Raw genomic sequence first — 26,493 nt, forward strand, 5'->3', positions numbered from 1 at the left:
AAGAACATTGAAAAACTATCCTTAGATGTGGGGAAACTGAGGCTCAGGGAATTTAAATAATTTGCCTGGGATCATACAGCTTTTAACTACCAAGCTAGCTTCTCCTCATCCTGTACATAAAGTCTACTCCCTAAATTGGACTGTCCTTACCTTGTATCCAACCTCACTTATGTAACTACTACCATCCTCTCACTCTTTCCCAGATCACTTTGTTTAAACTAGATCTGTTTTGAGGTTGTGCTCATCAGAGAATTCAAGGCTACTAACCATTCTCAAGAGGAGAAATCTGGGCTAGCAGGCTCAGCACCATCACATCTCTGTTTACTTAGAGAATGATTATGTGGTCTGAACATTCCTGCCCGACTTTTTGGTTTTCTTTTATCTCAGTGGTGATTTTTATTAAAACAGGTATAATCATCTTTTGCCCAGTCTCATAGTTTTCTCCAGATCAGAACATAGCTTGCTGGATTTCAACCTATTTGCTAAGGTGAAGATCAAGTTTTTTAGAGAGGGAAATAGAGTGAAGAAAAAAAAAATCCCTATATTTGACCTGTAGACATGGTATCCAGTAGTGCATCTATAAAATGCGGCACATTGTTTTATGAAATGAAAAAACTGCAGGTTAAATCATGTTACCCTGAAGCAACAATTCCACACTCTGAACCCATGTGACATGGCTCCCAAAGTCAGTCCTGTCCTGCAACTGTGAGGAAAAGGAGAAAACAAACCTAACTAGGATTAAAGAGTCTAATTGCCCTGGACAGAACCTCAACAGGTATTATAATTAATTTAAAAATCATAGCATCTTAGAAATAATTTCTTTTCTGTTGAACTAAAACATATTAATTAAATCTTATTAATATTTGTTTTCTGAGTGCTTCTTGGACATAGGCAGACATTATTGCATTTATTTAGAGATGTGAAAAACAAAGGAATTATTAGTTTTCTACCGCTGTGGAGCAAATTACCACAAACTTAGGGGGTTAAAACAACATCTCATTTATTAGCTCTCAGTTGTGTTGCTCAGAAGTCTGAGTGGGTTTGGCTGGATTCTCTGCTTAGGTTCCCACAAGGTGGAATTTGGGAGGTATAGTCAGGCTGGACCCTTATCTGGAGGTTCTGGGGAAGCATCTGTTTCCAGGCTCATTCAGATTGCTGTCAGAACCCAGTTCCTTGTGACTGGAGCACTGAAGTCCCTGTTTTCTTTTTGGCTGTCAACTGAGAACTACTCTCTGTTCCTAAAGGCCACATACTTTCCTTCTTATATGATCTTCTTTATCTTCAAAGCCAGCAAACATCCTTGAATCTTTTTAACATTTGGAATTTCTTTGACTTTCTCTTCTGCTACCAACTGAGGAAAACCATTCTTTTAAGTGCCCACCTGATTGGGCCAGGCTCACCAAGATAATTTCTGTATCTTAAAGCAAACTGATTTGGGACTTTAATGACACCTGAAAAAACCGCTTCACAGCAGTATCAAGATTGGTTCTCGAGGGAGAACCTAGATTAGTGTTTGATGAATAACCAGGAGATGGGAAACTTGGGGAGCTCTCTTTAGAATTATAAAAATTATAAAGAAAAGAGTTTCCCAGTTAACTTGAGATATGATCTGGAAATAAGCCCCAAACTGTATTGAATCAAATAATTCACTGTTTTATTTTATTCCATGTTCTCTGTTTTAAAAAAATATATGCATGTGCATGGCTTATGTTTTAATATACATATTCTCATACGTGTACACATCCTCACATTTTTTACTGGTGCAGGATCAAAAATGTTGCCAAGGCTGTTTTGGGACATGTTATGTTTCTGGGGCCTATGAATATCCAAAAGGTAATGTGTGAACATAGAGCTAGACATGGGTGCATGTGTGTGTGGAGGGTGGGGTACAGTGAAGGCAAGTGAGGACAGGGGAGAGGCTGAGATTGTGGTGAGTACAGAGGAACAGTTTACTTCTGTCTTTAATATATTCAGTGAAGATGGGGATGGGAATCCTTTTGTTATTTTCTATTGGCAAGTCCACAAGTTCAAAAACCCAGGAATTCTTTGTATATAATTTATGAGCAGTACTTGGGATGTTTCTAAACATAGGGCATTTTGGAGTATGCTGGATAAGCATTATGCTGTGCCCCTAGTGTGGATGTGAACTTCCCAAAGTTTCTGTTGCCCAATTTCAATGTGCCACGGACTGTCAGATGCACTGGAGGTCTGAGATGCAGGCTGAGCCTATGGGCCCAGCGGGCTGCTGGTCCAGAAGTCCGGGCCTACAGAGGGTCACCTATGGACTGAGGTGTGGGAGGGGCTGAGAAGATCACGGAAAGGGAGATGAAGGAAGATCATGTATTAATTTCTCTGCTATTAACATCTTACCTGGAGGACAGCCTGATGAAAAATCTGGTTTTCTGGTGAAGGGAGTGGAAATGGTTTCAGCCTTTAGGAAGAACATGTGCAGAAATGTGAAAATCTCAGAAAAAGGCAGAAAATTTCAGATGCTAAGTATTTTTCTCTTCTTCCAAGAACATCTGGGTTTTCCTCTTCTTGAAATCCTGGGCGAAAATGGAAGAGAGGGGGATATAGCCCAAATGTTTCTGTTAAATTGTCCCAGACCTTCAGAAAATGGTAAGAAAATATAATCATATTATTATGTAAAAGGAAAGGAGTCAGCAGAGAAGGTTCAATAACAGCATTGACAGCGCTAAGATTAAGAGTACACGTGGTGTGTGTAGCTTTGGAAAGTAGGACACAGGAGGAAAGAGGCTGGTGGAAGAAATCAGTGCTGCTTATTAATTGCGATGTCTTTAAAGCATAACACATTTTATATCCTGTAACAAAGCAATTTTGCTCTATAAAGGATAACTCTAAGGATGCTGATAATATGTTACAGATGTTCTTTTTATTTCTAAAGTTTCCACTTAAAAATCTTTCCCCTCATTTATTTATTCACTCAGAGATATTTGATGAGAACCTAGCATGTGTCTTGATCTAGGTACTGCAAGCTTTATAGCAGTGAACATGACAGACAGGGTTTCTGCTCTCATGGAGTTTATATTCTAGTGTGGAGAGGAGTTGGGAAATAGTTATATTTCATTACATGATACATAAAGATGTAAACAAGATAATGTTAGACAGTAATAGGTGCAATACAGAGAAAGAAAACAGAATGAAGTGATGGATGACCAGGTAGTTATTTTAGATTGGGAAGCCAGGGAAGACCTCTCTGAAGAGATGATATTTGAACAGTGATCTAAATGACAAGAAGCTGGTTGTGAAAAGTTCAGAATGAAGAATACTCTAGGTGATGAACAGATGGTTCAAAGACCCCCAAGATGGCAACTAATTTGAGTTTGAAGAAGAGAAAGAAGGCTTGCATGGCAGGAACTCAGTGACAAATGGAAAAGTGGTACAAGATGAAGTTGGACAGGTGGATGAAATCTAGAGATTTAAGGCATGGAAGGTCATAGTAAGGAATTTGGATTTTAGGTGAGGTGCAAAGCCAATGGGAAGTTTTCAGCAAGTGATTTTTTGTGCGGCAATGAATTGTAGAGGGCAAAAATGAAAATACAGAGATCTTTAAGAGGCAATTGCAGTAAATCACATGAACAATGGTGACCTAAAATAGAATAGTAGTAGTGAAAATGGGGTAATACAGAATGGATTGAAGATATATATGTGAGGTAGAATCAACAGAAATTTCTGATGGTTTATTTTGGGGACATAAGAGAAAGAAAGACATCAAAGTTCTCTCCTTTCTTGACTTGGGCACTGGGTGGATGGTGATGCTATTTAGTGAAACAGGTAGGCTGGGAATAAGAAGTGTGGCAGACCATGTTAATTCCCTCCCCAAGAGCTGTTCCTCTCTTCCTCCTTGCTAACAGAGCTCTGACTTTGTTGAGGATCACAATATGTCCAGGTCCAAGTGATGAATCCTGATTGGTGTAATTCAATCATAATAATCCCATTCTCTTTTGCTAGATACTCAATTTCCCATTTCCTTTGCAACTAGGGGTGATGCATTTCTAGTTAATTAGACCTATGTGAAAGCTTTCTGGGGATAGATATGGCTATCTTGAACATCAACACAATGTCTGGAGTCACAGCAGCCATCTTGTGACTACAAGACAAAAGACATGATGATTAAAGGCCAACATGTTAAGGATGGTGAAGTAGGAAAAAAAATAGAAATTGCCTGGGTTCTTGATGGTATAATTGAAGAGTTGAACCAACACCAGCAATCATCTATTGCCAGGTATCTTGTTTATGAGAAATATAAAACTCTATTTAAGCTTCTTGTTGTTATTAGATACAAGAAGATTAGGGAAGGAATCAAAAGTTCTCTTTTGGCCATGTTCAGTTTGAGGTGACTGTAAGATATCCATATGGAAGTGACTGTCTAATTTCTTTTCCTCTACAATGGGATACAAATGTCTAGACATTTTTATCTCTTCATATTACTATATAATACTAGAAAACATGAAAAGATAATTATAAAAGTGAACAAAGTTACAGCGACCACGAGGGAACCCAACTCAGAAGCTGACCATCAATATATAAAATTGACTCTCCTAGTACTGGTAGGTTAGCCAGGTTGAAGTTATTAAAACAGGAAAGCTGGAGAGACAGAGAAAGTTCAATCTAAGGACCAGTTATGTTCCCACATTTCCAAGTACTTTCCATTACCTTGGAGGAGAAATGTCACAGCCAAGAGTACACATTTCTATTAAGATATTTTCTTTCCTATAAGCCACAGTTTTCATGTATTACTTTATTTTCTCTTCTGACATATAACAAATAGCCTAATGAAAATTCCCCTGCTAACTTACCCAGGGAACCTAAAGTAGGCCAAATTGAGCTTTTAGCACAGCTTCTAGTTGCTGATAAAAATCAGCATCTACAAACCCAATTGCACCTATTTCCATTAGAGCCATCACCCAGAACTAGATCACCAGTTTTGTAGATTAAAAGTTTGTCAACCCACATATCTTTTTTCCCCTAAACACTTTATTGTGTCCTGGATGGTATGGTCTCCATCTATAGAAAACAACAGTAAACAATTTTTTTTGCCAGTGGCCCACCTGAAACAGCTATTGATTTTATATGTGTGGTCGAGTAACTGAGTCTGCAAAATTGACTTTACAGGATATCTTGTACTTTGCCCATACTTTTCTCCTGAGGTTAATTGGTTCATCATATTCTGCTTTAGTGTTCCCTAGTTTATCACTATGCTTGGGATTTTTGCCCTTACAGCTTTCACTTTGTTTTCCCATAATTTATTACAACCAACCGTTGTATTTTTTTAAACAGTTTTGTATCTGCATTAATTTTTAAGTCTCCAGAGGAACATTATGTTCCCAAACATTATGTTCTGTACTCTCATGCTCATATCACTTTGTGTAATGCCAAACACCTCCTGGGATCTCAAGAGATGTTGCTTCTTTTTAAAAGATAGGCGATTACTCTGGGATGCCCATAAAGTTGCTTCCTCAGTTGAGTACTCTCACCATTTATTTATCCCCAGTGGCTTAGGTTAAAATATTGGTTAAGAGAAAGAATCTAAGTCATTGGAGAAGCTTGTTAGTCTCTCTTCTTCTCTGTAAAAGCAGAGTTGAATATCGACTGGTCTTACAGGTGTGTTCGGAAGAAATGACAAAAGCATTAGGAATGAGAAAGCCTTTCATTAATAATATGAAATATTAGGGAGATGATAGTATCATTCTTACCAACCAGGTCTCAGCAACTGAGACTCAAGTGAAGCTCCCTCCACCAATAAATTCTGTTCATCATGAACACAAAGAAGGCTGTCCAGCAGGATCCCCTTCTGCTGATGGCGTCTACTGCAGACAGTCAGAACTTTTTTCCAAGTACCAAGACCTGCTGGAACCCACAATATTTCCTCTTCTCTCAGCTTCTCAGTTCTATGTAGAATACATCTGTGCTCTTCCCTCCGAATTCTTCTAAAGTTGTTTGAGTCAGAGGAATAGGACCATGGACAGAGGTATAACTTATCAATCACTGGAGCAGCAGGAAAGCCAACTTTCTTTCTGCCAAGGATCCCTGGGGGAGGGTCTTCAAGTGAAATAGATTCTTCTTTACTCAGGGGTCACCTTCCTCTTTTCTAATTTCCCTTTAGAACAACACAGTTTCTTCTGGAAACACTGGCTCCTTCCATTAACTTTCTGCTCCTGAAACACATAAAGAATAATCTTTCTTGCAAATGCAACTCTTAAAATATTTAAAGATATTTTCATTATAAAATATTTCAAACAAACAGAAAAACATATAAAATAGTTAAACAAGTATCTATGTATAAAATATTCAACAAATCTTAATATTTGACTTATTTGCTTTACAGTTTTTTTATTGTAAAAAGTCCTACTGACAAGTACAGTTAAAACCCTTTGACTACCCTGATCGCATTCATTTGTCTATTTTTCACCTTCTCTTCCCCAAAGTAGTCACTATCTTGAAGCTCCTAGTCATTCCCATGCATGTTTTTATACTCTTGTATTGTATGTATATATTAAAAGCAATATATAGTATTGTTTTGTGTTTGTAAAATGTAAAGGAGTACCATATCACACTGTATATAACACTATGCATTGTTTTAACCATCATTGTTTTTAAGATTTATCCATGTTGCAACTTGGAGAACTAGCTCATTAATTATACCTATTGTATTTTATTCCCTTGTTTGAATAGACATGTTACATGTCCATTCTCCTGCATTATGGGCTTGTAGGTTGTTTTTTTAGTTTGTTTTTTGCTATAACAAACAATGCTGCAATTAACATAAATACCAGTCTCCTGGTGCACACCATGTGAGAGTTTTTCTAGGCCAGAATTTCTCAACCTTGGCATTATTGACATTTTGGACTGGATAATTCTTTGCTGTGAGTAGGATGTTTCACAGCACCTCTCATCTCTGCCCTCTAGATACCAGTAGCAATTCCCACACACAGGTGTGACAATGAAACCTTGTCAAATGTTCCCTGGGGGACAAAATTGCTCCTGGTTGAGAAACACTAACTTGGCAATTACCTAAGAGAGATGCTGGGTCTTAGATTTATATTAATATATATTACCACTTTGCTTTCTTAAAGTCCTGTTTCTCTACATCTTGCTTAATTTTTGGTATTTTCAGATTTTAAAATGTTTGCCTACTTATCGTTAAGAAGTGGTTTTTATTATTTTATTTTGTTTTCCCTTAATTTCTAGTGAGAACAAGCATCTTCTTGCATGTCTATTGACCTTTAGGGTTTCTCTTCTGTGGGTTTCCTGTTCATAGCCTTTGCCACTTTTTCTTTCTAGTTGTTTCTTTTTCTTATTGCTTTGTAGAAATTATTTGTAATTTTTTAATACTAATACCTTGATGGTTTTACGTCTGGGAAAATATCTTCTCTCATTCTAAGCCTGTCTTTTCAGCTTATGGATGATGTCTTTTTACTTTCAAGTAAAAAATAGTGAAATGTAGCAATCTTTTCCTTTGTTTATTCCTTTATGCTTTAGTCAATAATTCTTTCTAGTCCAAGGATGTAAAGATAATCTGTTATTTTTTTTCTAGAAGTAGAAATTTGACTATTCACATTTAGGTCTTTACACCAACTTAAACTTGTGATATGAAATAAGAAATATATATAGTCCCAATGCATATTTATTAAATAGTTCATCTTTTCACTCCTTGTTTGTTATGACACCTCTGGTTTTAAATTTTGATTATGTAGGAGGGCAAACTTCCTGGCTTATTCTTTTTCAGAATTGCTTTGGGTACTGTGGTTGGTTACTTGACCAAAAGATATTTTCTCTTTCTCCTTTCTAACTGAACCTAAGTTATTTTCAGGTGTCCATAAATTCTATCCCATAGTGCTTAGCCTAAGCCCATTATAGGAATTCCATTTCAGTTGGATTGCTTTGGCCATAGGCATATGTTGCATTTCTTGCAGACGAGACCCTGGTGGAATTGTGCTAGAATGGAGAAGGGATAGAACACGTAAGTTTTCTCACTTAAAAAGGTACATAAGAAAAAAGACTTGTCCTTCCTATCTTTTTAAGAGTTGGAGGAAAATGTGATGCCTGAAACTGTCACAGCCAAATTGCCACCCTGAGGGGACAAGCTGGAATCCAGCACACTGAGAATGGCTAAGCAGGCAGATGAAGAAATCCCAGGTCCCCATGATATAGTGCTGCTGAGTCAACCAATACTGAAACCACTTACCGCTGGACATCCTGTGTTGGGAAATAATAGCCTGTTATTGTTTAAGCCACATTAAATTACTTACAGCCAAAAGCACCTCCAACTACTATCATTAGTTTTAATCATTTACTCTTCTATATGAATTTTGTTATCATTGTTCCATGTTACAGTCAGGTTGGGATTTTAAAAATTGGGTCTGCACTGAAATTAAATGTTAACTTTTGAGGCACTAACATTTTAATTACAATGAATATTCTAATTCATGAATATGGTATATGACTCTATTTACTCAAATTTTAGTTAATTTTTTCCATAAAAATCTTTTATACACAAAACTCACATTTTATGTTATATTTATTCCTAGGCACTTCATTGTATATTGCTATTAAGAATGGTGTCTTTTGTTTGCTATCAAATATTGTATGTGATAAATACTGAGATATAGGATTGCAATTGAATTTTGTTTGTTGCTCTTATACCCAGCAACTGTGCTGAGTTGTCCTTTTAGTTCTAATATTTTTTCAGTATAGCCTGTTTCCTTACAGAAAATTATACCTGAATAAAATAGGTTTATCTTTTCTTTTCCCTGTGATAATAAAGATGCCATATGGTCAATCATGAAGGCCTGTGGTTGCTTGATCCAATTTGCTGTTATGTGCCTTGTCATTCTGCCTGATCATCCCCTTGTTTAAGGCCTATAATCAAGCAGTGGTAAATCTTTTTTTAGTCTTAATAAGCCCATTTGTGTGTATGGGAATGGGGGCTCTCAGTCCAGTCCATAGTTTCAAGCAGTGAAACTGGTTCTGGTTTCTACCCACTTCCCTCCCCCAATGAAGATCACTTTTAGTCTTTGAACTGAGTAAACCAAACTCTAGGCCCACTCCTAGCTTTGTTCAACAGGATGTCTCATGAACTGAGGAGACATAATAACGTCCTCAAGATCTATGCAATGCTAAGACTTAACAAAAAGAAAGGAAAGGAAGGTGAGGAATAAGAGCACCAACAGTTGATTTTAAGCAAAGTAGGTGAGAAGGAATTGTCAATGGTATTTCATCTAGAAAGTGAATTTTGATTAAGATTTAGATTTTTTAATTCTAATCCCCTTATATAAACTAGCTTAGTATGTAAATATAATCAAAATAACATTCATTAAAATTGCAAAACTTATTTATTAAAATATGTAAAACAGCCAGCTGCGGCAATAGTGACTAAGGAGTGTAAAAATAAATTATTTTGTTCAACAAATATTTATTGAGTTCCTACTATGTGCAGCACTGTATAGGTTCTTATGCAGCTAACCATCTGGTTGGGCCAACTGACAGGCAAATAATCTAAATATGAAGGGATAAGCAACTTAAAAGAGTGTTAGTTCAAAGAGGTATTTGTAAACTCACATTCATGTTCATGGCAGCATTATTCACAATAGCCAAAGGTAGAAGCAACAAGATGAATAGATAAACAAAATGGCAAACACACACAATGGAATAGTATTCAGCCTTAAAGAGGAAGGAAATTCATCCTGTTACAATATGAATGACCTTGAATATAATATTAAGTGAAATAAACCAGTCACAAAAGACAAATACTGTGATTCCACTTACATAAGGAATCTAGAGTAATCAAATTCACAGGAACAGAAAATAGAATGGCGGTTGCCCAGGCCTTGGGGGAGGGGGAAAAAGGAGTTCTTTAATGGGCATATAGTTTCAGTTTTGCAAAATGGCCAAGTTTTAGAGATTGGATGCACAGCAGTGGAAACATACTTAACACTATTGAACCATACACTTAAAAATGGTTAAGACGGTAAATTTATGTTATGTGTAGTTTACTACAATATTTTTTAAAGTGTTAGTTTAATGAGGGAAGAGACAGATCTGTTTTGCTCACTCTTGAATTTCTAATATCTAATAGAATGCCTGATGCATAGTAGGCACTTAACAAATATCTGACCTTCCTCTGGCTTATCCTCCCTATTCAACATCCTACGCAACACGACAAAGGCAAAGTCATCTGTGAGCCAATTCAGCACACAAAGGCACTTCTCTTCTTAGAGCCCAGAAAGGGAAGAATTTCAAATATTTGTGATTTGATATTTGTCCTGGTCACACCAACTATTCTTTACTTCTCAATTATGCTTATTTGAGCTTTTTTGGCATTTAAATTTCCTAAAGATAGATAATGTTTCTACTTCCCAAAACAGAGTTGTGATGGACTTTGCTAAGGAAAAAAAAAAGTGGAAGGAAGTCTGTGAAATGAAATTATTATTAGGCCAGTGTACAAATGGCTCTGGGGCCATGCTTGTAGGGCACAGGAGGAAGTATGAGGTAATCAGCATGTATTTGCAGCTCTGCTGTCTGTTCCCTCCCTTCACTGGCTCAGTCTGATGGTAGTTGCTTGGTTTATTCTCTTGTTTTTGTTTCTTTCACTTGGTCAAAAATAGAGAGACAAAAAAAAAAGTTCCCTTGTACTAATTTCAGCCTTTCTACTTTTTTTCCTTGTGTGTTTGATTTCCTCTTGCCATGATCTTTCTTCCTGCCACCTGCTCATTTCTCTGTTTTTCCTACCTTTCTCTATTAAGGCTTTTCCTTGTGTTCTGTAACCTGTTTTAGTACCTGGTGTCCATGAAGGACAGGTAAGTGTGGTGTTTAGTGACAGCACAAGCATGGAGCCTGCCAAGGGCATGAGGGATTTGCATCGAAGAATTCCATTTCTGGCCCAGGCACCAGGCAATGCTCCCTGTTGTTGGCTCTGGCTTGGCCTTGGCCCTGGCATGCATGTTGGTAGGCTTCAGAGTAGAACACAAGTGCCTTTCCTGGTGCTTGAAGAGAAGGCCTCATGGTATCTTTCCTGAGTCTCCTTATACTGGCATGATGAGAGGGTAAGTGCAGACCAGAGTCAGCTGAAAGCCTTGGTGGAGAGGTTTCCAGACCTGGAGATTTGAATATAACACTTAAATGTTAACACTTAAATAGTTCTTGCTGTGACAGACAGTGTTCTAAGTGCTTTTCATTATTAACTCATTTAACTCTTTAAATATTATCTTGTTTAATTCTAACAACAACCTGTGAACTGGGAACTACAATTGTCTGAATTTTATGGATAAGAATTTGGAGGCCTGGAGAAGTTAAATGATTTGCTCAAAGTCACACAAGTTAATAACTGGCCACATCAGAATCTGAACCCAGACAGCCTGACTCCCGAATCCATCCTTTTAACCACCGTACAGGTAACTCCTGCTTTTCAAAAGTTCATATTACAGCACTTTGCTTTTACAAAAGACCCACATTAGTACCTGTTCTCTCTAGCCAAAAGAAATCCAAAGAGGATTTTCACTTTTACGAAAAAAAGGAGGAAAGCAAAGATAGCACTCAGCTTCTTTTTTGCAGGGAGCCATTATAGAGGGAGTGTGCACTCAGCAGCAGGTGTGGCCCAGACAAGCTCCTTCCCCAAGAACCATACTCAGCATCAAGCCGCCATAGCTTGGAATTGTGTGTATGAGCATCTGTGCTTTATCTTGATTTTGTGCATCCATTAGCAAGATACGTCCTAAGGCATGAGACAAGCTCAAGAGAAGTTATTTTTTGGGTCTGGGACTGCTAAAAAATGCTTCCCTATAAACTAATAGCAATTGCTTCTTCTCCTTATGCTATTTTGCCTTATAAAAGTTTTCACTGGAATGCCCTACTTTTTTTTGGATATGCTATTAGGGAAACCTGTACTATACTGCCTCTATAGTTTATGTTCAGCCCCCCAGGATTTCCTTTGGTGATCTCATGCCTGATTTTACAAAATATCTTCTTCAAGGTATAAAATACCCTCAGCTAAGTGCTGGGCAATGTGTGTATCCCTCTGAAATTTCTGTGTACCTCTTGCGTAGTCATGGGTTCACAGGCTCCATCTTGGAGAAGATACCAAAATCAGACCTTCTCTCTCCCTGGGGATTAGGGCACAAGAAAGCAATTTCTACTCTTACAAACTTTAAGAAATAAAATGTCAGCATGTGTGTAATAAAAATAAAATGTCACAATATGTTACATTCTTCATATGAAGTGCCCCCACCTCCGTCTCAAAAGCAAGTATATTACCTGGGATCTGTCGCCAGTTAGGGTGAGTTTGCAGGGAGCCATACCTACCTTCTCCACCCAGGCCCTTGTGAACAGCATCATGAATTTTTTAGATGGTTAGCTGGACTTAAGAGTAACAGTTCAGAGCTGTGAGACAGATCTGGTGAGAGTAGCAAACTGGTCTGGAGTGAAACCCATGATTTTGGTCTCTTTGCCCTGGAAGACCATGGTAGTGGCCCTGAATATCTGCAAATCCTCTAACCTTCCTTATCTCCCTGGCTGTGTCTCAGATGGCTTTCCTCAGTAAGAGCTGGGTTAACAGAAAAGAAACATTCACAGAAGTAAAGATGAGGTTGGCGTTCTGCTGCCTACACAAACTCTGACTTATGTTGAAGGGCTGGTTCTCATTGCTGCACAGAGATTTATTTCTGGCCTCTTCCATGACTCCTGCCAGCTTCCCGCTCATAATTCCTGAAGCCTCTGTCCATTCTCCATCTCCAAAATGCTTTTCCTGGGTCTTCCTCCCAAAACTGGTGGAAAGTGAATTCCTGCTAAGAAATTAGATAACATCCGAGGCATGGGCTCTCTTTTATATACTGTATTTGCATCCTAATGGGGATATTCAAAACCCACAGGTTAAAACACTCAAAGGAGTAAATATCTAGAGGTAGAATGTCAGGCTCCTATACATAGAGAGATTTGGGGGGCTGGTGTCCTGTAGTTCTTAATCTTATATATGCACCTAAAACTGGCCCTAATGTCAATGTCAGATCCACAGACATCCTCAAATCCAGAATAAAAACATTCACTTTGGAGCAATAGCTGTCTCCCTTTGAGTTTTTTCTTAGGACTCACCAAATCTTAGGACCCAGATCAGGGCATGCTAATGAGTTCAGTTTACTGGCAACTGGAGCAGGGTCTTTTTACAAGTGGGTATTTCCTCTGACATCACTGAACTGCTCATCAGCTACAAGGTAGGTCTTTGCCAGGAAAACCTGAATTGAAGAGGAGGCTTGGCCTTCGGGGAAGAGGGCTTGGTCCTGGCAGGCTGGGTGTGTCTGCTCCCAGGCAGGCCTTTTAGAGCAGCTGACTCCCTGAGTTAATGGACTTTTGAACCAAGAAAAAAAAGGTGTAAACAGAGGAGATACAGCAGCCAGCTTTTACTGGGTGGGACTTTTGAACTGGTAGGATGGTGAAAGTTCCAGCACCACCTACTCCATCTGAGGCTGCTGTCTTCCCTGCCCATCCTGCCTGACTTCTTCCCTCCCCTCCCTCACCATTTCCCTCCCAATTCTCATGAAGACCAGCTGCCTAGGTTACACTTTTTGCATCTAAAACCTTCTCTGTAGTTCCTCCTTGACCTCTTTCTCAAAATATTCTCTTTCTTCCTTCAATACCAGGCTGTTGGCATCTGTCTCCCCATCTTGTACAGGCTGCCATCTCTGTCTCACCACAGTTTTATAATTGCCTCTGGTTAAAGTTTAAATAGATGGGTTTCAGCCCAAGAGAAAAATGTAAACAAATCCTTTCTGCAGTCTTTCAGAACTGCTGACTTCCAGCGCTTTGAATTCTGTGCTGAGAAATTCATTCAGCTCCTGCCCAACCAAGGAACTGAGAAGTGCCACCAGGCTTTCAGAGACATTAGAGCCACTCTAAAACCATTGAGAGGCTTTTAGATGATCGACACTTTTCCTTTTAACTCAATTAAGCCTTCAGGATTCAGTTCCTATTCTAGGATGTTTATCTGGTATATTGAGGTGAGAGAACGGTTAAGCAACCTTCATGGGCTGGCTTCCCAAGAAAGGAAGGAAGTGAAAGGAATTGTCATTTCCTGCTGGAATTTTTTCTTTGGAGGGAGGTGGGTGTTGCATTTGTTTCCCCAGGTTTTTTGGTTGATGGGATTGTCTTTTGAATCATGAGAATGGGATCAGTCTTGGCCAATGCAGAAGGAAGAGGGCAGGTCAGGTTTAGGCTGGTGATTCAGGCGTAAATCCCTTTGTGTGCTGCGTTTAATCAGAAGTAAGCAGGCCTCTTTTTTTTGAGTCTTGATTAAGAATATTGATTTTCTATATTTTTATGCTTTGTGTACTTTGTGTGCTTGTTATGTTGTGTCAGGATGGATTCAGCAATAATTCTGGATGTCTTAGTCAAAGATTTGATTGACTCAAAACCTTCAATAGTTTCCCATTTCAGTAGTTTAGATTCCTATTCAAAGCCTTCCATGGTCTGGCTCCACCCCACCTTCACCTTTGGTCAGGACAGCCATTCACTAACCTCACTGAACTTTTCACCCAGTTCCTGTAGCATGTTCCTTTACTCTGTAGTGTCCTGATGCCTCTGATCGTTCCCCCAGCCACCTAAGAGTCTTCTCAAAATGCCATCTTCTCATGTTCTGTGAAACATTCTCTGCTCTCCCTGCACAACCAGAACCAACCATTCCTTCCTTTAGTTTTCAAGCAGCCCCTGATGGTCCCTATCATGGAAGCCCTTGTTTCACTGTCTGTTGGTTCAGACTATGTTTATTTGTCAGCTTCCTGAACTAGCTACTTAGCTCCTTGAGTGGAGGATGACTTATTTTATCATCCCACACCTCCCTGCCTCATGTGTGGCCCATTGTCAATGCTCAATATTCAATCTTTATTTTTAAACCCCTCTGAAAATTTGATGTCAATATTTTAAAAATAGCTCTTGAGAGGAACCAAGAGAAATGAAGAAATGATTTTGGAGTCAGACAGATTTGAGTTCAAATCTAAGCTTTGCTGAGTGTCAATACTAGGATGGCTTCCTAATTCTTATTCTTTCCAACCACACTTTCTTCATTTTTAAAATGAAGACAATAAAATCTGTTTAGGTTTTTGTGAGAATTAAAATAAGATCATACAACTAAAGAACCTATTATAGTTCTGTCTTATCCTTGGATGCTAAAACATTTCAAAATGTTCACTGTGGAACACAAATCGTATTATTCAGTTTAACAGATAGGAGCAGCATTTTCCTGTTGGTAATATAATCAGCCTTGGTAGAACAGTTTCTTCTCATCCACATTTGCAAGTTTTTCAAGGGCTTATCTTGTAAAGTAAGATCGAACTTACGTACTGGTCACTGGAAGAGATCCGAGTTATGGTGATGACGACAAGGCAGCTGCTCTGTTTGTGGCTGAGTTATTTTCACACGTGGAGGGTCATCCTCACACCATCATACTAGTCTCTTTTCTTGCAATGTTAACTTTAAACTGGAGAAAAGATGCCTTTTAGGACACCTTTCTGTTTTCCACTCCACCAAAAGCCAGCTCCTGCTTTCACCCCTGGGAAGGGAGTAGGGGATTCTATTCATCCGTCCAACATTTACTGAAATCCTGCTGTGTGCCAGGTACTAAGATAAAAGATGAATCAGCCAAGGTCTGTACTTTAAACGTTTGAATCTAATGGGTTTGTGGTGGAGAAGATAAGCAGCCAAACAAGGATTGTATGGCTACAGGGAGGGGATAGTTATTCTGTCAGAAAGAGCTTCAGCAAGAGGTGATAATTGAGCCAAGTCTTAAAACATCAATGGTGGCTGTCAACAGACAGTGAGGGCAAAGCACTTCAGGGAGAGGAACCCCAACTCTGGTTCCTTCCCCTCTGATCACTCCATGCACCCTGAAGCATCTGGCTGTACCATCTTTACATTGTTCAGCTGCCTCATTGGTCCAGGTGACTTAAGTTTTTCCTTGGCAGAAGCATTATTAGTGCTGGTTCTGATCAGAGAACTGACATTAGAAGCTCTGCTGTTGTTTTGTTGCTAAGGCCAGAAAATAGCTGGAGTGGCTGGAGCTCTCTAGGTGGGGGGTGGAGGAGCCGAACATGCATGTGTGTGCATACCTGTGTCTGTGTGTGTGAGTTTGAGTGTGTGTGGGTGTGTCCATTTGGATGGCCAGCTAGATGACTATCTGCAGGTATTGCCATGGAAAACAAAAGTGGATATTCAGAAAACAAAAAGATCTGTGGAATGTCACAGATAAGCTGAAAGACGGCTCAAAGAAAGACAAGGTTGAAATAACCTCGACCAAACAGAATGAAGCAGAGAAGGAAGTTACATCAAAAGAGGAAGCATGCCAGTGTCATGTCGAAGAGCCACAAATGTCACAAAACAAAAATAAAATGTGTGACTCTTATTTCACCTAGTCAATAACTATTACAATATTTTTAAATTTATGGCATTATTAAAATTATTGAAATAATATTTAGTGCAACAAAAATGGAGAACAAGGAAAAACACAACAAAAAATTGTTATAACTTTTTAAAGTTGCATACACCACGTCTTATTTATTTGGATCAGTGATCGATTATAACTTTGCTTTCTACCTCCATACACAAGTTTTTTTTCCTCAGCACTTAAAAAATATTAAAACCAAGTTCTGAGATTGACTTATTGAAGAACATTTAAAAGGTCTCCTTCTTGTTAGCACAAATTGAGAGATTTTAATAAAGATACTCTAATAATAGTGAAGTGATTGAAGATGTCAGAGCAAGAAATATAGATCCCAAGATGTTATTAAGTTTTTCATTTCTGTTCATGTAGAAATGTTAGTCTCTTTACTAAAAAGAAGTAAAAATAAAAGAATAGTTTCCCTTTTGATTAGATTCTTGTAACTACATAAATGGAAAATTTATAGGATTGGCTTTAGATGAGAGGGTTTTATAAAAAGTTAACAAAACACTGAAATAAGCTTGACATTGGGTCTTCTTGTATGAGTCTTTTGAATCTATTTTTAATAATAGGAATTGTCTATCACCTTCTTAAAATTATAATGACTTAAAACAGTTAATTGAAAAGCACCTGATAATGAAGAAGGGGACCAAGTAAGTCTCACGCTCACTTTGTTTGCATATAGTAGGTACTCAGTAAATAACTGTTGAACGAAGGAATGAAATGAGTTAATGAATGATAAATACAAAGAAGATGGCTTTAATAAATGTCTAATTCAAAATGAAGTTTAAATTTTGCTTCATCACAGGGTTCTAACATAATATTTCCTTAAGATAACCTGCGTTGGTAATATATAAAGACGTATAATTTTCAGAAGTTTATTAGGCCCTTAAAAAAGAAAACATCTAATAATTAGATTTGGAGGAAATGGAAATCTATGCAAATACATTTTTAGATTTTCCAAAGATATTTTTATAAGTCTAAATTCAGTGTTACTTTAGGAATATCACAATGTATTAGGTATAAATTGGTGTACTCACAAAACTGTTAAATATTTTAAATATAATTTTTTAAATAATATAAATTTACTGATGGAAATTTTTTTTATTTTTAAGAATTACTAATGGGGTTACAAGCTGACATCAAATATAATTTGGCTTTTGCCAAATGAGGAAAAATAACAAAAAATTAGAAAGCGTAGAAACTATACATATCATAGTAAAAACAAATAAACCAGAAAATTTTACATTTTTCCTAGATCCACTGCCTTCCATGAGCCATTTGTTTTCAGACAATAATTTAAGATTTGGGGAAGAGGAAAAAAAAAAAACAACAAACCCACTCACTACAACTTTTTTCCAAGTGTCTACATTTCTGTTAAAGGAGCAACACACATACATCCAATTTTCTAGTTCTCCTGCTTTCTTGGCTTCCACATCTCCAGAGGCTCTCCATCTGGACATATTTTCTGAATCAGAACTTGCTGAGGATCCCATACCAGAGGAGTCCCATAAACTCCTTCCCCTAGCTTACGTTCTGGGGAGGGTGCCCTTTTTGATGGTGTTCTCAAGAAACGGAAGAGAGAAGATGATACATATGTGATCTTACAGATGCTAAGTTCTGTTTTACATTTTAAATCTATAGATCTTTCCTTCACGGGATGGCATGCATTCTTACTTTCTGCTCCTCTGTACCAAAGAACTTAGCATCACTTTCCCCAGTAATCCAAGGAACTTTTGCTTTATTTTGCCCAAAATACATCTCTCCCAAAGCAATTTCCCCTCCTCTGAGAAATGTTGTCGTGTTAGGCTGCACTGCCCTTGAACCAGACAACTTTCTCTGCTTGTCTTTATCTGTCTAAATAAAGCTAACCTACATTTGCTGTCTAATTCATTCGGATGCTTGCTGATGCTATTTAAAGCATCCCTCAAGGCTCTGTGGAAAACAAGATGCATTACCTCCACTAGGGAACCTTTAGGTTTGTTGGTCATTTAAGGAATTCAAGAATCTAAAGAATCCATTCAGATTGAAGGACAAAGGAACTCATGTTTTTTATTCCAGGCAGTCCTCTTTGACTTGTAGGTTGCTGGGTTCAGTTGATGGAAAAAGAGGTAGCTACAAAACTAATCTTCCTTTCTTTCTGTGCGTGTGTGTGTGTGTGTGTGTGTGTGTCTCATTGTCTCCAGGAGTGTGTGTGTGTGTGTGTGTGTCTCATTGTCTCCAGGCCTTATGAAATCCAGCCTTTCTGAAGACTAATTGTCCAACACAATGTATTTTTCATTCTAAGCTCTGATAACTGGTTAGTCCACTGTGAGTTTGCTTTCCCCTCTTAGGGAACAAATGCGAAACATCAAAAGGAGCTGCCACCTTAGTAAACAAAAGAGTTTTTGGCTTGTCTCCACTTCCCCCTCTGCAGCCTCCATTTGACATTTCATTAGATAATCCTGGCACTTCCACATTCTAGAAAAAAAGGAAATTCTAAACAGGGAAAGGAATGAAATATTGGGGTTGTAAATAGGACTCCAGTGTGCATTTCTGTATGACTTGGGGTTCAGAGAGGTTTCAAATCTGCTTCTTGTTTTTTCAGATTGGGTATTTATGTCAGTTGGCTTGCTTAGAAGGACAACTGGTATGGTGGATGTTTTAACCATTAATGCCCCGCTGCTCCCTTAAGCATATGCTTTTATCAGCATCCACTTGTTCAGCCACAATTCTGTGATGTCCACTGCAGTGAGTGAGTCAGAAGCCACAAGCTAACAGGTCTATTCCTTCCACTGTCACCTAGGAAACCAACACACCATCCACAGGAAACGCAGGCCCCAATGGGGAGTGCTCCCAGATCAGGTTATAAAGCTAGCAACGAGTTTCTCAAAAGAGGTCAAATAAAAATTTGTAGAATATTGGTCTAGGGCAGAAAGCAGATCCAGCCTCTAAGGCATAGATAGAGGATTGTCAGAAATACCAGGAGAAATTAATCAGCTAAAATCACAGAAGATTTCTGCTTAATAAGAAATTGACCTAAGGCAAGGGATATGGAGACATGGTTTGATTCCCCCCCACAGCGAACACATTCATTTACCCGTTGGCTGAGGGTATACAAAACATTTTTTGGGGTATGTTTGGGCAGTGTGTGAAATGAGATGAAGAAACTGACAACCTACCAAACCAGGCTTTCTGCTGAGTGAAATGTATATTCCCTTTTTCTTGGTCGATCTCCCTTGAGTTAAAACAGGAATGGAGAGTTTCTTCAGAGAAAACCACACCCTGAATCCTCTCATCCTTTCACAGCTTTTTTTCTGCCTGTGCCTTATTTTCTCCTTGGCCACTATAGTTCAGTGCTGTCCACTACCCTTGGTGTATATGCAGAATTTACTACACACTATCCACGCCTGTGACCATAAGCTTGATACAATTGAAAAAATTACCTGTACAGTTTCACATTGCTTGAAAAGCTTAATGTTTCTAGGCAGATTTATACTCTCAAACTCCTAAGGGTGAAAGAGCCTATGTACAAGTACAACATGAGCTCTCCCAGAAGTTCCTGTTTTAGATGCAAAGAATATTAGAATGGGGGAAAAAAACTTAGAAATCATCTGACTCAACTACCTCATTTTTCACATGAAAAATGAGTTCCAGAGAGGTGAAGCAATTTGTCTAAGGTCATATAGTGAATTTGTATGTATTTTGAGGGTGGAGAGAGGAGAGAGAAGAGGAAGGAAGCTTGACCATAGCTCCAATGGGTCAACAGGTTATATGGCTACCTCAAAGACTTAAAATATTAAGCTGCATTAATTGAAGTATGAAGACCTAAGAGGGGCAGTTGGTACTCTCATGGCTAGCCAGTGTTGCTAAGAATATGACATTCTGTCCTGAGCACTCATTAAGTGGGGAACAACAACAAACCCAAATGTGCCTAGAGTAGGGTAAACATGGTGATAAGAGTTTTAGAGGCTATAATCTTAGAAGAACAATTAAAAACATTAGACTGTTTTTCATGGAAACCAGAGGATTTGTTGTGGGAGGGATGAGAGGAAGTATTATCAAATAATTGAAGGGCTGTCTTGAAGAGGGCTCAGACTTATTTTGTGTGACTGGGAAGGGCAGTCACAAATTGGTACATGTTAAAGGGAGATGGGTTTTAGCTTCATATAAGTAATTTTCCAATCATTTCCAATCAAGCGGATTGAAGTGTGTTAAACTGATAGAGTAGTGAATTAATTATTTATCTCCAGAGGTGTTTAAGTATTTGTTCATACCCCCAAACACATTTATTGAGTACCTGCTGTATGTCCATCATCAGCGTAGAGGGACTTTGAGGTTTTTGTCTGTGCTAATTAAGGTAATACTATCTACTGCATTAAACCTGTATTTTAAACCTAAAACTCTCTCAGGGCTCAGACATGATAGGAAATTTACATCTAACTCATATCTAAGTGGGTGTTCTCATAACATCTAAAATGTGTGTTCCTGATGGTGGGTGACTCTCTTTCAAGTGGTATTCAAGGAACCAGGCCCTTCCATCTTGTAAGTCTGCCATCTTCAACATGTAGCTTATGAGATTGTTCTAGACTTTGACATCCTGTTGACAGACAAGGGAAGGACAGAGAGGATTATGTGGAGAGATTTTTACAGGCTGGACCTAGAAGTGCTACACATAAGTTCTGCTCACCTTCTTTCTATCCAGAATTCTGTCAAATGGCCACATCTAACTGCAAGAGAGGCATAAAATGCAGTCCTGTGCCCAGGAAAAAGAGGAAATAGGTTTGATGACTGACTAGCAAATTTTTACCACTCTATCCAACTCTGAACTTCTATAATTATGGTGACAAAATAGACAGGAATTTTTTAGTTTTCTTGTTTAATGCCAACATCATCATGTCTTGTGTTTACATTGAATGTCTTCCTGTTCAAGATATATTAAGTTTAAAAAAGCAAGGTAGAGAACAATGTATGTAGTATGCTACTTTTGTGAATGAAAAGAGGAATCATAATGATAATATTTATTTGTATTTGTTTGCATATAAGTGAAGAAATACTGGAAGGATACACAAGAAACCACAGGGACCAGGATGGGGACAGAGGGAGGAGGGCGACATCACTGGGAGCAAAACTTCTCCATGTGTACCTTTAAATTTTGCTTAATTAATTAATTATAATATGTTTTTAAAACATTCCTTTCTATTAGAAAAGAGTTTTTCATTGAATCTTTTCTTTGTTTTCAAGTAAAAAAAACTTGATAAAAGGACAATTTGGGATGGTGAGCAGGGCATAACTTATGAGCCTGAGGTAACAATAGTGAAGAATATGGAACCCAGGATTAATTAGATTTTTCTATACTGGATTAATTAGATTTTTCAGAAGAAAGTAAAATAATAATAATGCAATAGTTTAGTTTTATGTGAAATCATCTAAAAGCCTCAGAGTGCTTTTATATCTAACATCTTTATTTTTATAACATTCCTAATAAACACAAACATGAAAGATTTAAATTACTTTCTTGTTTTTGTGTAAGATACTGTCAGAGACAAGAATAGGAGTTTAATTGTCAACAAATTCATGTTAGACTTGTAGGCCAATGCTCTTGATTTCCGGAAGGTATCAACGTTGGAAGTATGTGATATGAATCCTTTATGTTTTATAGCATTTTCACAAATATCTTCTTATTTAGTTTTCCCATTAGCCATGTGAATTAATTGGGACTGGCATTATCTTAGAGATGAAAAATAACAGTGCTCACTGTAAATAAACTTTAAAGACTAATGAAAAATTGGGGGAAGGAAGGACTCTCCTTAACATATAAAGAGCTATTACAAAAAATAATTAAAGGCAAATCTTCTAATAGAAAAATTGGCCAAACACATGCATTAAAAATCATAGAAAGAGATCTCAATAACAATAAAATAAACATTTAAAAATATCTTTTTCCTCAAAATGAGTAGAGATCAAGGAAAGATAGTATCCAGCAGTGACAAAAGTATATGGAAATAGGAAAATGACTATGTTTCTGGAAGGGTTATCAGTTGGCAAAACTTTTCAGAAGAAAACTTTGGAAATATATTAAAACTTGAAACATGTTCATAATACTCTAACCTAATAACTTCATTCTACTAATTTATCCTAATAGAATATTCAGAGAGACATAACAATTTGTGCCAAATGATGTTAATTTAGCATTCTTATGAGTTAAGTAAAAGGTGGATCAAATGACATAGTAAGGAAATGGAATACCAAGCTGCAATTAAAAAACCATGCTATAGATAGGAAGAACAAATATTGCCAAAATGGCCATCCTGCCCAAAGCAACTTACAGATTCAATGCAATTCCTATCAAAATACCAACAGCATTCTTCAATGAACTAGAACAAATAGTTCTAAAATTCATATGGAACCATAAAAGACCCTGAATAGCCAAAGCAATCCAGAGAAAGAAGAACAAAGCTGGGGGAATTATGCTCCCTGCCTTCAGGTGACTAGTGTCCTTCAGGCACCCTGCCTCAAAAGCTACAGTAATCAAAACAGTATGATACAGGCACAAAAACAGACCCATAGATCAATGGAACAGAATAGAGAGCCCAGATATAAACCCACACATATGTGGTTGATTAATATATGATAAAGGAGCCATGGATATACAATGAGGAAATTACAGCCTCTTCAACAACTGGTGTTGGCAAAACTGGACAGCTGCATGAAAGAGAATCAAACTGGATCACTGTCTAACCCCATACACAAAAATAAACTCTAAATGGATCAAAGACCTGAATGTAAGACATGAAACCATAAAACTCTCAGAAGAAAACATAGACAAAAATCTGTTGAACAGCATGAGCAATTTTTCCCTGGACATATCTTCTCAGGCAAGGCAAAGAAAACAAAACATGAACAAGTGGGGCTACATCAAACTAAAAAGCTTCTGTAGAGCAAAGGATACCATCAGCAGAACAAAAAGGCAACCTACAGTATGGGATTATATATTCATAAACAATTTATCCGATAAGGGGTTAATATCTAAAACATATAAAGAACATATACCTCAATACCAAAAAAACCAAATAAGCCAATTAAAAAATGGGTGGAGGACCTGAACAGACATTTCTCCAAAGAAGAAATACAGATGGCCAACAGGCACATGAAAAGATGCTCCACATCGCTAATCATCAGGGAAATGCAAATCAAAACTGCAATGAGGTATCACCTCATACCAGTTAGAATGTCCACTATCCACAAGAAATAACAAGTGTTGGCGAGGATGTGGAGAAAAGGAAACCCTCCTACACTGCTGGTGGGAATGTAAATTGGTACAACTGCTGTGGAAAGCAGTATGGAGGTTCCTCATTAAACTAAAAATAGGAATACCAGAAAATCTGCTTAACCATAAAAGAAAAGAAAGAAATACCATATGATGCAGTAATTCCACTTCTATGAATTTACTGCAAGAAAACAAAATCTGTGATCAAAAATATATTTGTATCCCTATGTTCATTGCCTCATTATGTACAGTAGCCAAGATATGGAAGCAACCTAAGTGTCCATCAATAGATGAATGGATAAAGAAGAGGTAGTACATATACACAATAGAATATTATTCAGACATAAAAAAAACAGAAATCCTGCCATTTGCAACAATATGAATGGACCTAGAGGGTATTATGCTAAGTGAAATAAGGCAGAGAAAGACAAATGCCATATGATTTCACTTTTTTGTGGAATATAAATACAAAGCAAAACAGAATAGTAGACTCATAGACACTGAGAAGCGACTGGTGATTACCATGGGGATGGGGTTGGAGTGGATGGTTGGGGAGGGTGACGGGGATAAAGCAGCACAAAAATTCTCAATCATAATACAAGTTGATCCCAGGGATAGTAGTACAGCATGGAGAATATAGTCTGTGATTCTGTAACATCTTCCTATGCTAACAGATAGAAACTGTACTAGGGGTGAGGATTTAATAATACAGGAAACTTTGAACCACTGTTTTATATACTTGAAACCAATATAAAATTGTATATCAACTATACTTCAGTTTAAAAAAATATATCAGAACAAAAAGAACCCCCCCAAAATGCTAAAATATTAGCTAAAAGCAAAATGGAAATTTCACTATTCAATGTTAAATTAAAAAGCATGATTCAAAAAATATATATAGAAATGTACATACACATTTATACACCTTAGAAACAAGTTAATTCTGAAAGACTATTAATAAAACAAAGCTGGTGAAGAGTGATCTAAGCTTACAAAGACACGTTTCCACCAAACAGGCTTTGATGGTCCTTCAAAACTTTACAAACTAGGTAATATTCTCATCTTCTTGCTGATATCCATTCTTCTGGGCTTCTTTATCCAAAATAGATCAGTTCATATAAATTGAAAAATGGTCAAGGCAGCCCTCAGTGGGCTTTGTCAGGTGTCATAAAGAACTTCTTAGCAGCTTTCACTGGGAATTTAATGTTTTGTAGATCTAATACATCTTGAACCTATGAAACTATCATTGGTGTTCTCCAAATTATTTCCATTTCTTGGATTACTTTTCCTCATTTCTTGGTGATTGCTGTTCATTGCATAGACCCAACCAGCATTTTTTAAGTGTTCTGAATCTCTGTCTTTCAGACTCACTCTTATTGACTAATGATCCCTCTCTTACTCACATACAGCACTGGTGATTTTTCTTACCACATTCAATTTGTGAATTTCTCTTATTTTCATCGTAATCATAAACCTTTTCTCAACAGCACATTCAACATTCACATTGCTTTTGCAATTATCAGACATACTGGGGTTAATAATGTTGCAGAACATCCCAAATTAAATACAGCAAACCTGCTGGTAACAGGAAACTAGTTGACCGAGGCTAAAAACAACTGTGTCTCACTGCTGTTGCCATCTGTTAGGTGGAGGCAAAGTTGAATCAGTTTTGCTTTTGGAACAAATTATTTTTAATCTCAGTGAAAGTTTACAGGTGGCCAAGCTGCCAAAGAACCCCTGCCTTTTCCACTGCCATGGTGCCATTCTAGTGAAGTACATTTGTGACACTAGTCATCAAATCGCATATAAATATATATAATCAATCAAAATTATTTTTAGATAGCTCAGTTGGTTTTTATTCCCTTAGTGAAGCGGAGGTCATGGGATTGACCTCTGTGTGTTATTTCATACATGGAGAAAAACTGTGTCACCCAAGTAGTCTATAGCTACACGCAGCCATCACAAATGCGTGCTCTTCAGGGAACCTCAATATAGTGTGTGGTGGAGCAGTCATATCTTTTCAGTAGTTCCTGCAGTAAGACAATGTAGTTATCAACCTTCATGACAGTGTGTAACCTTGGAATCTTCAAACTCAAAACCTCAACTAGCCAATAATAAGAGAGAGGATGCCTTAGTCATATGTTCAAATTTTTAAAAGAAATCTATCAATCATAGGTTGGATCACAATGTTCTCCAAATGTAAAATGCTAAAAAAAGTCAAAAGAGGCTTATTTTTCTAATTGAGATCATTAGAAAAGTTCACAGAGGGTGGTATCTGATTTACTTCTACTCCCCAGGGACTTGATGACAATGAGTTCCTATTGAGTTAGTATTGAGATTTGCCAAAGAGGTCAATGTCACTAGAGAATTTACGCATTTGTCAAATCACAGAAGGCTACAGATTCACAACTCAGTTTCCGGCCTCTAATGCAATTTTCTGTTTTCAGGATCTGCTCCTCCCTCCAACACCAGAGATGCAGGCAGTTCTCTAAATAACACCATGTCCCTGGCCTCCTAGCTCCCATCTGAACATTTCAGCATGGCTCCTTTGAGGTCTGCCCCCCACTGCCGCCCCTCTCCCAGGCTTGTCTTCTCTGTTTGTCTGAGTCAGCCATGAGTCACTTCACTCATTAGTGGAACTGAGAATGCCTCTCCATCCTCTGGATCGCTTTTGTCTCCTTTCTTGTAACTGGTTTCCTGGCATCGTAAAGCTATGGGCTGGCTAACCTTGAAGCTATGGGCTGGGTCACTGCTAAGATGGTCTGCTCAGATAAGAAGTTGGCAGACAAGTAGAATTAAAAAT

At 37.8% G+C, this 26,493-nt stretch overlaps 1 protein-coding gene and 1 long non-coding RNA gene across 6 annotated transcripts in view; one reads left to right on the forward strand and one right to left on the reverse strand.

Moving 5' to 3' along the window:
* MKLN1 (muskelin 1) overlaps positions 1-26,493 on the forward strand; it is a 390,326-nt gene that overhangs the window by 84,804 nt on the left and 279,029 nt on the right. The gene's annotated exons all lie outside the window — the stretch shown is intronic.
* The window catches only part of LOC118924335 (uncharacterized), a 108,742-nt gene that overhangs the window by 16,010 nt on the left and 66,239 nt on the right, over positions 1-26,493 (reverse strand). For 3 of the 5 annotated variants that reach the window (XR_008998553.1, XR_008998552.1, XR_008998551.1), the window contains 2 exons: positions 5,718-6,179; positions 2,371-2,546 (listed from right to left, as the gene is read on the reverse strand). This is a non-coding gene — a long non-coding RNA (uncharacterized LOC118924335). The remainder of the gene's footprint in view (positions 1-2,370; positions 2,547-5,717; positions 6,180-26,493) is intronic. The other 2 variants (XR_008998555.1, XR_008998554.1) reach the window with 2 other exon arrangements.

This window comes from Manis pentadactyla, chromosome 7 (assembly GCF_030020395.1).
Source record: "Manis pentadactyla isolate mManPen7 chromosome 7, mManPen7.hap1, whole genome shotgun sequence".
Lineage (NCBI taxonomy): Eukaryota > Metazoa > Chordata > Mammalia > Pholidota > Manidae > Manis > Manis pentadactyla.